Source organism: Capra hircus, chromosome 1 (genome assembly GCF_001704415.2).
Source record: "Capra hircus breed San Clemente chromosome 1, ASM170441v1, whole genome shotgun sequence".
NCBI classification, from domain to species: Eukaryota; Metazoa; Chordata; class Mammalia; order Artiodactyla; family Bovidae; genus Capra; species Capra hircus.
The window spans coordinates 136,155,410-136,167,817 of record NC_030808.1 but is presented as its reverse complement, the minus strand read 5'-3'; the positions used below and the strand labels follow the sequence as shown (position 1 = coordinate 136,167,817).

The window sequence follows — 12,408 nt, the reverse complement described above, 5'->3', positions numbered from 1 at the left end:
AAACCAAAATGAAGAAATAATTCAACCTCAAAACCTGGGAAAAGGACACCTCAAATATAATAAGTTAAAAGAAAGTATAAAAAGGCAAAGAAATACTGTTCAAATTAAGGAACAACCTACACACACACAAATCCAAATAAATGAAGAGGAAATAGGCAAACTACCAGAAAAAGAATTCAGAATAATGACAGTAAAGTTGATCCAAAACCTTGAAAATAGAATGGAGAAAATGCAAGAATCAATTCACAAAGACCTAGAAGAAATAAAGAATAAATATACAGAGACAAACAACAAAATTACTGAAATTTAAAATACTCTAGAAAGAATCAGTAACAGAATATCTGAGGCAGAAGAATGGATAAGTGAGATGGATGATGAAATGGTGGAAATAACTTCTGAAGAGCAGAATAAAGTAAAAAAAAATGGAAAGAACTAAGGATAATCTCAGAGACCTCTGGGACAATATTAAATGCACCAGCATTCAAATTATAGGGGTCCCAGAAGAAGAAGAGAAAAAGAAAAGACATGAGAAAATTATTGAGGAGATTATAGTTGAAAATTTACCCAATATGGGAAAGGAAAGAGTCAGTCAAGTCCAAGAAGTGCAAAGAGTCTCATATAGGATAAACCCAAGGGGAAATACACCAAGACACATACTAATCAAACTGAAGATACTAAACATAAAAAAGAATATTAAAAGCAGTAAAGAAAGGCAACAAGTAACCTACAAGAGAAACCCCATACATTTAACAGCTAATCTTTCAGCAGAATCTGCAGGCCAGAAGAGAATGGCAGGATATATTTAAAGTACTGAAAGGGAAAAATCTAAAATCAAGATTACTCTGCCTGGCAAGGATCTCATTCAAAATTGATGGAGAAATCAAAAGCTTTACAGCCAAGCAAAAGTTAAGAGAATTTAGTACAACTAAACCAGCTTTACAACAAATGTTAAAGGGACTTATATAGTCAAGAAATGCAAGAGAAGAGAAAGATCTACAAAATCAAACCCCAAGCGACTAGGTCGGTTCAGTCGCTCAGTCGTGTCCGACTCTTTGCGATCCCATGAATCGCAGCACACCAGGCCTCCCTGTTCAGCGCCATCTCCCGGAGTTCACTCAGACTCATGTCCATGGAGTCAGTGATGCCATCCAGCCATCTCATCCTCCGTCGTCCCCTTCTCCTCCTGCCCCCAATCCCTCCCAGCATCAGAGTCTTTTCCAATGAGTCAACTCTTCTCATGAGGTGGCCAAAGTACTGGAGTTTCAGCTTTAGCATCATTCCTTCCAAAGAAATCCCAGGGCTGATCTCCTTCAGAATGGACTGGTTGGATCTCCTTGCAGTCCAAGGGACTCTCAAGAGTCTTCTCCAACACCACAGTTCAAAAGCACCAATTCTTTGGTGCTTAGCCTTCTTCACAGTCCAACTCTCACATCCATATGGCAATAAAAACATATATATCATAATTACTTTAAATGTAAATGGATTAAATGCACCAACCAAAAGACACAGACTGGCTGAATGGATTAAAAAAAAAAAGACTCATATATATACTGTCTACAAGAAACCCACTTCAGACCTAAAGACACATATAGACTGAAACTGAGAGGATGGAAAAATATATTCCATGAAAATGGAAAGCAAAAGGAAGCTGGAGTAACAGTCCTCATATCAGACAAAATAGACCTTAAAGTAAAGACTATTACAAGAAATAAGGGAGGACACTACATAATGATCAAGGGAGCAATTCAAGAGGAAGACATAACAATTGTAAATATCTATGCACCCTGGTGGCTCAGAGGGTAAAGCATCTGCTTGCAATGTGGGAGACCTGGGTTTGATCCCTGGGTCGGGAAGACCCCCTGGAGAAGGAAATGGCACCCCACTCCAGTACGGTTGCCTGGAAAATCCCACTGACAGAGAAGCCTGGTAGGCTACAGTCCATGGGGTCGCAAAGAGTCGGACACAACTGAGCGACTTCACTTTCACTTTACAACATAAGAGCACTTCAGTACATAAGACAAACACAGACATAAAAGGAGAAATTAACAGTAACGCGATAATAGTAGGAGACTTTAACACCCCACTCACACCAATGGATAGATCATCAAAACAGAAAATTAATAAAGAAACACAAGTCTTAAATGATACATTAGATGAGATGGATCTCCTTGATATCTTCAGGACATTCCATCCAAATGCACAAGAATATACCTTCTTCTCAAGTGCACATGGAACATTCTCCAGGATAGATCACATCTTGGGTCACAAGTCAAACATCAGTAAATTTAGGAAAATTGAAATCATGTCAAGCATCTTCTTTGACCACAATAATTATTTTAGAGTATAAATAATTATGTTTAGAATAATTATATTACTACCCAAAAATATTTTCTTTATGGTTTTTTCTAATGTGAGATACTGTGTTCTCCATTTTAAGAATAAAATGGAAATAAACAAACAAACAAAAAAAAACAAAGAGAAAAAGAATAAACAAATTGAGACTTTATTTTATCTTTAAAATATTTATTGAAATATAGTTGATATACAATGTAGTGTTAGTTTCAAATATACAGCAAAATTAAACACTTATGCATATACATATCTCCACTCTATTTTAGATTCTTTCCCCATATAGGCCACTACAGAGTACTGAGTAGTTTCCAGCAGGCTCTTGTTAGTTATCTATTTTATGTATTCAGTTCAGTTCTGTTGCTCAGTTGTGTCTGACTCTTTGCGACCCCATGAATCACAGCATGCCAGGCCTCCCTGTCCATCACCAACTCCCAGAGTTCACTCAGACTCATGTCCATCTAGTCGGTGATGCCATCCAGCCATCTCATCCTCTCATCCCCTTCTCCTCCTGCCCCCAATCCCTCCCAGCATAAGAGTCTTTTCCAATGGGTCAACTCTTCACATGAGGTGGCCAAAGTATTGCAGTTTCAGCTTTAGCATCAGTCCTTCCAGTGAACACTCAGGACTGATCTCCTTTAGAATCGACTGGTTGGATCTCCTTGCAGTCCAAGGGACTCTCAGGAGTCTTCTCCAACACCACAGTTCAAACGCATATAGTAGTGTGCATATGTCAGTTCCAATCTCCCAATTTATCCCTCCACCCCTTACCCCTGGTAACCATAAATTAGTTTTCCACATCTGTAACTCAATTCCTATTTTGTTAAATAAGCTCATTTGTACCCTTTTAAATTTTAGATTCCACATACAAATGCTATCATATGATATTTATCTTTTCTGTCTGACTTACTTCAATCACTGATGATTTCTAAGTCCATCCATGTTGCTGTCAATGGCATTAAATAATTCCTTTTTCTGCCTAAGTAGTATTCTGTTGTATATACATACCCCATCTTCTTATCTATTCCTCTGTTGATACACATTTGGTTGCTTCCAAGTTCTGGATATGGTAAATAGTGCTGCAATGAACATTTAGATACATGTATCTTTTTTTTTTTTTCTGTTCTTTCTCTGGATATATGACTAGGAGTGGTATTTCTGAATCATATGTTAGCCTATTTTTATTTTTGTAAGGAAACTCCATACTGTCCTCCATAGTGGCTATACCAATTTATATTCCCACCAACAGTGTAGGAAGGCTCCCTTTTGTTCACACCCTCGCCAGTATTTAGTTTGTAGCTTTTTTGATGATGCCAGTCTGACCAATATGAGGTGATACCTCATTGTGAATTTGATTTGCATTTCTCTAATAATTAGTGCATGCATGAGTGCTAAGTCACTTTAGTTGTGTCTGACTCTTTGCAACTCCATAGCTATAGCCCACCAGGCTCCTCTGTCCATGGGATTATCCAGGCAATAAACCTAGACAGTATATTCAAAAGCAGAGACATTACTTTGCCGACTAAGGTCCATCTTGTCAAGGCTATGGTTTTTCCAGTGGTCATGTATGGATGTGAGAGTTGGACTGTGAAGAAGGCTGAGTGCCGAAGAATTGATGCATTTAAACTGTGGTGTTGGAGAAGACTCTTGAGGGTCCCTTGGACTGCAAGGAGATCCAACCAGTCCATTCTGGGATTTCTTTGGAGGGAATGATGCTAAAGCTGAAGCTCCAGTACTTTGGCCATGTCATGCAAAGAGTTGACTCATTGGAAAAGACTCTGATGCTGGGAGAGATTGGGGGCAAGAGGAGAAGGGGACGACCGAGGATGAGATGGCTGGATGGCATCACGGACTCGATGGACGTGAGTCTGAATGAACTCTGGGAGATGGTGATGGACAGGGAGGCCTGGCGTGCTGTGATTCATGGGGTTGCAAAGAGTCGGACACGAATGAGCAACTGAACTGAACTGAACTGAATATTAGAGTAGGTTGCCGTTTCCTTCTCCAGGGGATCTTCCCAACCCAAGGATCAAACATGCATCTCTCACATGTCCTGAACTGGCAGACATGTTCTTTAACATTCGTGCCACCTGGGAAGTCCCAGTAATTAGTGACCTAAATCAAATCCTTACAATTATACAGTGGAAGTGCAAATAGATTCAAGAGATTAGTTCTGATAAAGAGTGCCTGAAGATCTATGGACAGAGGTTTATAACACTGCACAGGAGGTGGTGATCAAAACCATTCCAAAGAAAAAGAAAAGCAAAAAGGCAAAATGGTTGTCTGAGAAGGCCTTACAAATTGCTGAGAAAAGAGAAGTGAAAGCCAAAGGGGAAAAGGAAAGATATACCCATCTGAATACAGAGTTCCAAACAGTAGCAAGGAGAGATAAGAAAGCCTTCCTAAGTGAACAATGCAAAGAAATACATGAAAACAGTAGAATAGGAAAGACTAGAGATCTCTTCAAGAAAATTAGAGATACCAAGGGAACATTTCATGAAAAAGGTAGGCACAATAAAAGACAAAAACAATATGGACCTAACAGAAGCAGAAGATATTAAGAGGTGGCAAAAACACACAGAAGAACTATACAAAAAAAGTCTTGGGGGGCTGAACAGCGCAGGGATTGGCTCCGGAGGGCGGAGATGTAATTCAGTGGCAGCCCAACTGGGCGCAGTTCAGCACAGTCAGTTTGACCGCTCTCCACAGCCAGGAGGTTTCCTCAGCCCCGTTGTCTTCCGCTGCTGGTGCTGGGCTGCACAGCTGGAGCCTGGGCACGTCTCCGCGCTCCTCACTGCTCCACCCCCAAGGCCGCAGCTCCCCTTGTCAACAGCACACACACCATGATGAAGAAAGACAAAAAGTCCTTCAACCAGAGCCTGGCTGAGTGGAAGCGCTTCATCCACAACCAGACCACCAAGAGCTGAGGTTTGATCGTACTCTTCCACCTAGTCTATTATGGGTTCCTGGCTGCACTCTTTTCATTCACAATGTGGACCATGCTTCAGACTCTGAACGATGAGGTTCCAAAATATCATGACCAGATTCCTAGTCCAGGACTTACAGTTTTTCCAAAACCAGTGTTGGCATTGGATTTTTTATTCAGCCTGTCTGATTCAGAATCCTATCAAGGGTACATTGATCACCTTAAGAAATTTCTAGTTGCTTTAGGTGCAGAGTTAGGTTATTTATTTGACTTTTTTCTTGTTTCTTGAGGTATGCCTGTAGTGCTATGAACTTTCCTCTTAGCACTGCTTTTATAGTGTCCCACAGGTTTTGGGTTGTTGTGTTTTCATTTTCATTTGTTTCTATGCATATTTTGATTTCTTTTTTGATTTCTTCTGTGATTTGTTGGTTATTCAGAAGTGTGTTGTTCAGCCTCCATATGTTGGAGCTTTTAATAGTTTTTCTCCTGTAATTGAGATCTAATCTTAATGCATTATGGTCAGAAAAGATGCTTGGAATGATTTTAATTTTTTTGAATTTACCAAGGCTAGATTTATGGCCCAGGGTGTGATCTATCCTGGAGAAGGTTCCATGAGCACTTGAGAAAAAGGTGAAATTCATTGTTTGGGGGTGAAATGTCCTATAGATATCAATTAGGTCTAACTGGTCTATTGTTTCATTTAAAGTTTGTGTTTCTTTGTTAATTTTGTTTAGTTGATCTGTCCATAGGTGTGAGTGGGGTATTAAAGTCTCCCACTATTATTGTGTTATTGTTAATTTCCCCTTTCATACTTGTTAGCATTTGTCTTACATATTGCAGTGCTCCTATGTTGGGTGCATATATATTTATAATTGTTATATCTTCTTCTTGGATTGATCCTTTGATCATTACTTAGTGGCCTTCTTTGTCTCTTTTCACAGCCTTAGTTTTAAAGTCTATTTTATCTGATATGAGTATTGCTACTCCTGCTTTCTTTTGGTCTCTATTTGCATAGAATATCTTTTTCCAGCTCTTCACTTTCAGTCTGTATGTGTCACTTGTTTTGAGGTGAGTCTCTTGTAGACAACATATATAGGCGTCTTGTTTTTGTATCCATTCAGCCAAACCTCAAATAACCAAAGCAATCTTGAGAAAGAAGAATGGAACTGGAGGAATCAATCTGCCTGACTTCAGGCTCTACTACAAAGCCACAGTCATCAAGACAGTATGGTACTGGCACAAAGACAGAAATATAGATCAATGGAACAAAATAGAAAGCCCAGAGATAAATCCACATACCTATGGACACCTTATCTTCGACAAAGGAGGCAAGAATATACAATGGAGAAAAGACAATCTCTTTAACAAGTAGTGCTGGGAAAACTGGTCAACCACTTGTAAAGAATGAAACTAGAACACTTTATAACACCATACACAAAAATAAACTCAAATAGATTAAAGATCTAAAAGTAAGACCAGAAACTATAAAACTCTAGAGGAGAACATAGGCAAAACAGTCTCTGACATAAATCACAGCAGGATCCTCTATGATCCACCTCCCAGAATTCTGGAAATAAAAGCAAAAATAAACAAATGGGATCTAATTAAAATTAAAAGCTTCTGCACAACAAAGGAAACTATAAGCAAGGTGAAAAGACAGCCTTCTGAATGGTAGAAAATAATAGCAAATGAAGCAACTGACAAACAACTAATCTCAAAAATATACAAGCAACTTATGCAGCTCAATTCCAGAAAAATAAACGACCCAATCAAAAAATGGGCCAAAGAACTAAATAGACATTTCTCTAAAGAAGACATACAGATGACTAACAAACACATGAAAAGATGTTCAACATCACTCATTATCAGAGAAATACAAATCAAGACCACAATGAGGTACCATTTCACACCAGTCAGAATGGCTGTGATCCAAAAGTCTACAAGCAATAAATGCTGGAGAGGGTGTGGAGAAAAGGGAACCCTCTTACACTGTTGGTGGGAATGTAAACTAGTACAGCCACTATGGAGAACAGTGTGGTGATTCCTTTAAAAACTGTCAATAGAACTGCCTTATGACCCAGCAATCCAACTGCTGGGCATACACACTGAGGAAACCAGAATTGAAAGAGACACGTGTACTCCAATGTTCATCGCAGCACTGTTTATAATAGCCAGGACATGGAAGCAACCTAGATGTCCATCAGCAGACTAATGGATAAGAAAGCTGTGGTACATATACACAATGGAGTATTACTCAGACATTAAAAAGAATATATTTGAATCCATTCTAATGAGGTGTATGAAACTGGAGCCGACTATACAGAGTGAAGTAAGCCAGAAAGAAAAACACCAATACAGTATACTAACACATATATATGGAATTTAGAAAGATGGTAATGATAACCCTGTATGCGAGACAGCAAAAGAGACACAGATGTATAGAACGGACTTTTGGACTCTGTGGGAGAGGGCGAGGGTGGGATGATTTGGGAGAATGGCATTGAAACATGTATACTATCATGTAAGAAACGAATCGCCAGTCTAGGTTCGATACAGGAGACAGGATGCTTGGGGCTGGTGCACTGGGATGACCCAGAGGGGTGATATGGGGAGAGAGGTGGGAGGGGGGTTCAGGATTGGGAACTCATGTACACCCGTGGCGGATTCATGTCAATGTATGGCAAAACCAATACAGTATTGTAAAGCAAAATAAAATAAATAAATAATAAGGAAAAAAAAAGAAATTTCTAAAGCCATATGGCTTAGAAGGATAGAGCAATCTCACAGACTGGAACCTTTTTTGAGCAGAAGGTTCCAGAATACACAGCATGTCAGTTTCCTCTTGCCTTATTTGAAACATGCAGTGATGTGGATGATCCCACGTTTGGCTACCAAGCAGGAAACCCTATGTTCTTATGAAAATTAACAGAACAATTGGATTACGGCCTCAAGGAGAACCAAGGATAGACGGTATTGCAAAGAGTGAAAGCACAGCAGTTCTATCAACTTATCCTCCCAATGGAAAGATAGATTTTAAATATTTTCCATATTATGGGGAAAAAATACTGCATGAGAGCTACCTGCAGCCACTAGTTGCCATCCAGCTCAGCTTTGGCAGTGATGCTGACGTAAAAGAAGCAATGGTTGACTGCAAGATTGATGGATCACCCAACCTAAAAGCCCAGAATGACCATGACAAGTTTTTAGGACGAGTTACATTCAAGATCACCATGCATGCATAGTAGGAGATAGGATGTCTCCACAGAGTAAACGTTGTGTTGTCTGTCTTCATTTTGTATCAGCCGAACCTGTCATTCCAGAATTATGAGACCACCTTGGAGAAAGGTGGAGTGGGACATGACACTGGGGTAACATAATGTGCTTCCAGATGATAGTGGTCCAAGTACTTCCAAGTACCTGTGTGTTGACTGTGTTGACTCTGTTGCCTCTTGAACCATGTACAGTCACCAGATAGCAACTGTGAACACCTTATTCTAAACATGTAGGTTGGGAATCTTGTCCAATTTTTATGTGGTTTAGTTTCCAAGTGTCTAAAGCTTAATGTGCTGTGTTATGTAAATATTTTATAGATTTAACACTGGTTAACTGTCATATTTTGATGCTAGCAAAGTTTTAGGGGATAAAATGGTATCTGACCAAAATCAAATGACTTTTTACCTGCAAGAAAATCAGCTTGTGGAAAAGATTTGTATGTGAGGAGGAAAAAGAAAAATAAAAGTGGATTTGAAAGGTAAAAAAAAAAAAAAATCCTAATGAACAGATGATCACAATTACTCACCTAGAGTCAGACCTCCTGAAGAGTGAAGTAAAGTGGGCCTTAGGAAGCATCACTACGAACAAAGTTAGTAGAGGTGATGGAATTCCAGCTGAGCTATTTCAAATCCTAAAAGATAATGCTGTTAAAGTGCTGCACTCAATATGTGAGCAAATTTGGAAAACTTAGCAGTTGCCACAGAACTGGAAAAGATTGTTTTCATTCCAAACCCAAAGAAGGGCAATGCCAAAGAATGTTCAAACTATGGCACAATGACACTCATTTCACATGCTAGCAAGGTAATGCTCAAAATCCTCGTAGCTAGGCTTCAACAGTACATGAAACTGAGAACTGACAGGTGTACAAGCTGGGTTTAGAAAATGCAGAGGAACCAGAGATCAAATTGCAAACATCTGCTAGATCATAGAAAAAGCAAGAGAATTCCAGAAAAACATCTACTTCTGCTTTATTGACTATGCTAAAGCCTTTGACTGTGTGGATCTCAACAAACTGTGGAATATTCTTAAAGAGTTTGGAATATCAGGCTACCTTACCTGCCTCCTGAGAAACCTCCATGCAGATCAAGAAGAAACAGTTAGAACTGGACATGAAACAATTAACTGGTTCCAAATTGGGAAAGGAGTGTTAAGGCTGTATACTGTCACCCTGCTTCTTTAACTTCTCTGCAGAGTACATAATGCAAAATGCCGGGCTGGATGAAGAAGCACAAGCTGGACTCAAGATTTCCAGGGGAAATATCAATAACCTCAGATATGCAGATGACACCACTCTTATGGCAAAGAGGAATTAAAGAGCCTCTTGATGAAGGTGAACGAGGAGAGTGAAAAATCTGGCTTAAAACTCAACATTCAAAAAACTAAGATCATGGCATCCAGTCCCATCATTTCATGGCAAATAGATGGGGAAACAATGGAAACTGTGACAGACTTTATTTTCTTGGCCTTCAAAATCACTGCAGATGGTGACTACAGCCATGAAATTAAAATACGCTTGCTTCCTGGTAGAAGAGCTGTGACCAAACTAGACAGTGTATTAAAAAGCAGAGACATCACTTTGCAGACAAATGTCCATCTAGTCAAAGCTATGGTTTTTCCAGTAATCAAGTATGGATGTCAGAGTTGTACCATGAGGAAGGCTGAGTGCCAAAGAATTGATGCTTTTGAACTGTGGTGTTGGAGAAGATTCTTGACAGTCCCTTGGACAGCAAGGAGATCCAACCAGTCAATCCTAAAGAAAGTCAACCCTGAATATTCATTGGAAGGACTGATGCTGAAGCTGAAGCTCCAATACTTTGGCCATCTGATGTGAAGAGCCAACTCATTGGGAAAAAAAAAAAACACCTGAATTTTGGAAAGATTGAGGGTGAGAAGAAGATGGGACAACAGAGGATGAGATGGTTGGATGATATCACCAGCTCCATGGACATGAGTTTGAACAAGCTTTGAGAGATGGTGAAGGACAGGGAAACCTGGAATGCCACAGTCTATGGGGTAGCAAAGAGTAGATAATGACTGAATGACTTAAGAACAACAACAAATATTCAGTGAGCATCTCTTCATCTACTTTTTAGACATCTGTCTCTTTGGAGAAATGTCTATTTATTTCTTCCACCCATTTTTCAATTGGGTTGTTTGTTTCTCTGTTATTGAGCCGCATGAGCTGTTTGTATAGTGTGAAGATCAACCCTTCTTTTCTCTTCTTTTCCCAGCTATTTATAAGGCCTCCTCAGACAACCTTTTTGGTTTTCTTTTCTTCCTAACACCATACACAAAAATGAGCTCAAAATGAATTAAAGACATAAATGTAAGGTCAGAAAGTATAAAGCTCTTCAGGGAACACAAAGGCAGAACATTCCTTGACATGAACATGGTAAGGTCCTCTTTGACACACCACTTGGAGTAATGGAAATAAAAAATAAAAATAAATGAATGGGGCCTAATCAAACTTAAAAGCTTTTACACAGCAAAGAAGAAGTGGAGTAGCCCCCATGTAGTCAACAAAAGTCTGAAATGCAGTACTTGGATGCAATCTCAAAAACAACAGAATGATCTCTGTTCATTTCCAATGCATATCATTCAATATCACAGTAACCCAAGTATGCCCCAACCACTAATGCCAGAGAAACTGAAATTGAATGGTTCTCTGAAAACCTACAAGACCTAGAACTAACACCAAAAAAAAAAAAAAAAAGATGTACTTTTCATTATAGGGGACTGGAATGCAAAATAGGAAATCAAGACATACCCAGAATAACATGCATGTTTGGCTTTGGAGTACACAATGAAGCAGGGCAAAGGATAAGAGAATTTTGCCAAGAAAACGCACTGGTCATAGCAAACACCCACTTCCACCAACACAAAAGATGACTCTACACATGGACATCACCAGATGGTCAATAGCAAAATCAGATTGATTATATTCTTTGCAGGCAAAGATGGAGAAATGATATACAGTCAGCAAAAACAAGACCAGGAGATTACTATGGCTTGAATCATGAACTCCTTATTGAAAAATTCATACTTAAATTGAGGACAGTAGGAAAAACCACTAGATCAACAGATATGACCTAAATCAAAACCCTTAAAATTTACAGTGCAAGTGACAGATAGATTCAAGGGATTAGATTTGATAGACAGCCTGAAAACCTGTGGGTGGAGATTTGTAACATTGTACAGGATGTAGTGATCAAAACCTTCCACAAGAGAAAGAAATTCAAAAAGACAAAATGGTTGTCTGAGGAGGCCTTAAAAAGAGCTGGGGGAAAAAGAGAAGCAAAAGGCAAGAAGTAAAGGAAAGATATGCCCATCTGAATGCAGATTTCCAAGAATAGTAAGGAGAAACAAGAAAGACTTCCTAAGTGAACAATGTGAAGAAATAGAGGAAAAGAGTAGACTGGGAAAGACTAGAGATCTCTTCAAGAAAATTAGAGATACCAAGTGAATATTTCATGCAAATATGGGCACAATAAAGGACAGAAACAATATGGACCTAACAGAAGCAGAAGACAAGAAGAGGTGGCAAGAATACACAGAAAGACTATACAAAAAGATCTTAATGACCCAGATAACCACGATGGTGTGATCACTTACCTAGAGCCAGATGTCTTGGAATGCTAAGTCAAGCAAGCTTTAGGAAGCATCACTATGAACAAAGCTAATGGAGGTGGTGGAATTCCAGCTGAGCTATAATCCTAAAAGATGATGCTGTGAAAGTGTCACACTCAATATGCCAGCAAATTTGGAAAACTCAGCAGTGGCCACAGGACTGGAAAAGGTCAGTTTTCATTCCAATCTCAAAGAAGTGCAATGCCAAAGAATGTTCAAACTATGGCACACTT

At 39.2% G+C, this 12,408-nt stretch overlaps 1 pseudogene; it reads left to right on the top strand.

Annotated features, from left to right (window-relative positions):
* LOC102169470 overlaps positions 5,193-12,408 on the top strand; it is a 182,964-nt pseudogene continuing 175,748 nt past the window's right edge.